The following is a 4,242-nucleotide window of genomic DNA, read 5'->3' on the forward strand; positions in this document are numbered from 1 at the left end:
GTGAGAGAGAGAGTGTGTGTGTGTGTGTGTGTGTGTGTGTGTGTGTGTGTGTGTACTGGTATTCACTACGTTATGAGGACCAAATGTCCCAAAAGTAAAGTAATACCAGTAAATTTTGACCTTGTGAGGGCATGTTTTGGTCCCCATGAGGAAACAAGCTTATAAATCACACAGAATGAAGTGTTTTAAGAATGTGAAATGCCTGTAGTTTTGTGTGAGGGGTAGGTTTAGGTGTAGGGTTAGAGTAAGAGAATAGAAAGTGTGTGTGTGTGTGTGTGTGTGAGATTCTACACTTTTACACTTGTGTTGTCAGTGATTCTGCACATTTCTCAGTGGGAATGGGGGGAATTGACTCTTGTCCCTTTGTAAATCTGGTTAATAATGAATCCTGTTGTACTTGAGGCTCGTTTTAAATTTTACTATGCAAATATTTTTCCTAAGTGTCCGTTGAGCGGCTCCAGATCTCTGCAGGTTATGTAAGTGAATGTTTTCGCTTCTTGAAAACACAGTTCAGTGTTGAGTGTTCGTGAAGCACTGACTTTTTCCTGCTCCAGCATTCATTCAGGTAAATGTGGAGGCCAGCATCAGGTGTGTTTTGGACGCTTCTTGTTCTCCTCCTTTCTCTTTGCTGTCGGTTTCCTCCTCCTGTCCAAACATACAGCTGTGCTCCCTGAGAAAGAGCTTCAAATAGTGATTTAGGCTCGCACATAAACTTGCTTGGATCTTAACAGCCTCTCTGCATTCACATTCACTGCATGCAAAAGAGACACATCTCCTTTTATATGATTTGAACAATATGAGGATGAATAAATCCTTTATATCTTTAAAGGTGCACAGTTATTATTTTTGAACTATAATACCTGTGCTGAATGCTGATCAGCTGTACAAAAATGTCTTTGCAATTACACGAGTGAACTCGGAGCAGAGAGAGGAAGAAATCCTGTGTGATTCATCGCTGAAACACTCACAAACACTCATGAAGGTCCTTGTGAAAGTGAGTGTGCAGCCGAGTCTCTCGCTGTGTGTGAGTGTGTGTGAGTGTGTGTGAGTGTGTGTGAGTGTGTGTGTGTGAGTGTGTGTGAGTGTGTGTGAGTGTGAGTGAGTGTGAGTGAGTGTGAGTGAGTGTGAGTGAGTGTGAGTGAGTGTGAGAGTGTGGTGTGTGAGTGAGTGAGTGAGTGAGTGAGTGTGTGAGTGTGTGTGTGAGTGAGTGTGTGAGTGAGTGTGTGAGTGTGTGAGTGTGTGAGTGTGTGAGTGTGTGAGTGTGTGAGTGTGTGAGTGTGTGAGTGTGTGTGTGAGTGAGTGTGTGAGTGTGTGAGTGTGTGAGTGTGTGAGTGTGTGAGTGTGAGTGTGTGTGTGTTCAGACAGCAGATCACCTCAGGTGTGTGTCGTGTGAAACGCTCCTGTAAAGCAGCATTAGATCATGTTACAGATCTTATAAGAGTCATTTGTGCTCCAGTACACAATCATTTCAAACTGTTCATTCTAAATATTACGACCTGACATACAAATGGAAATGATTAAGCAATCATCCTGAATGAAAATCACAGAAAAGTAGTGGTTAAACGGATCGTAGTTTATCCGTGATCTTTACGGACCAAGCCCCACGGTTCGGCACGCATGTGATCCGCGGATTAATTGCGAAATGTACCCATCATAGAGTATAAGTTTATCATTTGTTTGTATTTACACAAGCAAGCGAATTTTAAACAATCCCAGAAAGAAAAGGTGAAAGGGAACTCGATTAGTGAGTGAGTGAGTGTGTGAGTGAGTGAGTGTGAGTTCAGACAGCAGATAACCTCAGGTGTGTGTCGTGTGAAACGCTCCTGTAAAGCAGCATTAGATCATGTTACAGATCTTATAAGAGTCGTTTGTGCTCCAGTACACAATCATTTCAAACTGTTCATTCTAAATATTACGACCTGACATACAAATGGAAATGATTAAGCAATCATCCTGAATGAAAATCACAGAAAAGTAGTGGTTAAACGGATCGTAGTTTATCCGTGATCTTTACGGACCAAGCCCCACGGTTCGGCACGCATGTGATCCGCGGATTAATTGCGAAATGTACCCATCATAGAGTATAAGTTTATCATTTGTTTGTATTTACACAAGCAAGCGAATTTTAAACAATCCCAGAAAGAAAAGGTGAAAGGGAACTCGATTAGTTACTCGCGCGACGTTCTCCATAAAAATCTGTATTTAATTTATACAGTGAACACCATGCAGTGTTATTTTCCCTAATTATTACATTTCTGTATTTGAATACTACCAGCCTTATTTTATTTGTGACATATTCTGTTGTATTTATCTATGCTTGTAATTTGTGTATTTGTTCTTATTTTTACTGGCTGTTCTCTTGTCTCTTTAATCATGATTAAACTTTCTTAGTTAATCTAGTAGTATTTGCTGTGGTATCAAAGAAGTACTTTGCTTTAAGTAATAAATAGAAAGCAAGTTAAATTGAAATATTTTTCTTTTCTTGCTGATCCGATCCGTGGGTCAAAAACCGTAATGTGATCCGAACCGTGAGATTTGTGATCCGTTGAACCACTACTGAAAAGCGATGTAAACGTCAGCGTTGATCATATCTGTTCTCTGCAATGACTCACACAGACTGACTCTGCTTTATTAGAGAGACTTGATTATTTGAATAAGCTCTTATTAGTAATAACGAGCTGGATTGAGTCATTGGAGTATGTGCACTATTTAAATTACAAATAAAACTGAGCATAAAACAAGACAAGAGGTAAGTACCACCAGTCTAAAGTCATAGTTTGCTTCTCTATAGACATGCTGATTATCATTGAGGGTATTAATGACGCTGTTCTCCGGCTCTGTTGATCGTTTGATGGTTTAGCATCACTCTTACGGCAGGGAGCTCGATGTTTCGGTGTTAAACCCATAGTATTGTATATTGAGTCTAAACCACAGTATTGTGTTATGACTATGCAAGTAATTTGTGATGGCAGCAGTAATATTAATATGTTTTGCTCCTGTCTGTCTCTGTTTCTCCAGATAACCCGTCTGACGCTGATCTGTGGCTGCTGAACAGTTGCACAGTCAAAAACCCTGCAGAAGATCACTTCAGGAACTCCATCAAGTACGTCTCTGTGACACTCACTGTGTTTGCATTATATATTTATGGCCTGGAGAAATAACGCATGAATTTCTGACTTAATATTAGGTCAGACATTCTTATATGAATACGTTAAATATCATTCATTATTGCAGGGCATCTGTTACTCTCTTGAATGGACCTGCTGCAGTACTTTAGGAAACATTGAATAGAACGGTTTCCAGATCAGCTTTACCTCTTTGAGTAGCTACAGCATGATGAGGGACTTTCAGTGGTTCATAATGAGTGAATCTTCGTTTGAACAATTCTTCTGTGAACAGACACTCGCTGCAGGCATCACTGATTAGTGTCATTGATTAGTTTAGACCTCTATGTGACTGAGCGACAAATGCAGCCCACTGTACACCAAAAACAATCTAGCTAGACAAGCAGAGATAGGACGTTTAGTGTAATTATAAATGAACTACTACTATTGAAACTGCGTGTGTGTACTGGTTTAACTATACTTGTGAGGGCCAAATATCCTCACTTGTATTGTAAAATATTCTGCCGGCCCACTGCTCCGGGTGTGTGTTCACGGTGTGTGTGTTCACTGCTGTGTGTGTGTGCACTAAGGATGGGTTAAATGCAGAGCACTAATTCCTAGTATGGGTCACCATACTTGGTCACCATACTTGGTCACATGTCACGTCACATTTGTAATAGATTTGATTACTGCAAAGGTTGTTTTGTGCGCTGAGGAAAGCTGATCATGAAAGGTGAGAGCAGCTCACAGTGTTCGGTGTCACGTGACTGTAGTCGATGTGTGGCGGCTCTCGCACACGCCAAACAAAGAGGTTAAAAACAAGGGATGGAGATGAAGAGTCGTGAAGGCAGCTGGTGAGGTGAAAGAGGAGTGTGTGGCACAAAGAAGGGTTTGTTCAGCCTCACAGCACCTTAATGCCTCGTTAGATTCATAAGCCTAATCAGCAAACGACATGTGTGCTTGATGATCTCAGCCACAGTTTAGCATTTATTGTATATTAGATCCCTTCTCATGCAACTGCCATGTTGAGATCACATGACCATCTGACCATTATTAGACGCTTTCAGTGCTGTAAATGAATCATGAGTTTGTTTCCATGATGGCAAAGGTAACCAAACCTTATTCTTTATGCAATGCT

General features: G+C 40.8%; 1 pseudogene; it reads left to right on the forward strand.

Annotated features, from left to right (window-relative positions):
• The window catches only part of LOC107574419 (threonylcarbamoyladenosine tRNA methylthiotransferase-like), a 33,471-nt pseudogene extending 29,842 nt beyond the window's left edge, over window positions 1–3,629 (forward strand).
• Window positions 3,630–4,242: the final 613 nt, after the last annotated feature.

The sequence above is a fragment of the Sinocyclocheilus grahami genome, unplaced genomic scaffold (genome assembly GCF_001515645.1).
Source record: "Sinocyclocheilus grahami isolate Dianchi unplaced genomic scaffold, SAMN03320097.WGS_v1.1 scaffold2219.1, whole genome shotgun sequence".
In the NCBI taxonomy this organism is placed as follows: Eukaryota; Metazoa; Chordata; class Actinopteri; order Cypriniformes; family Cyprinidae; genus Sinocyclocheilus; species Sinocyclocheilus grahami.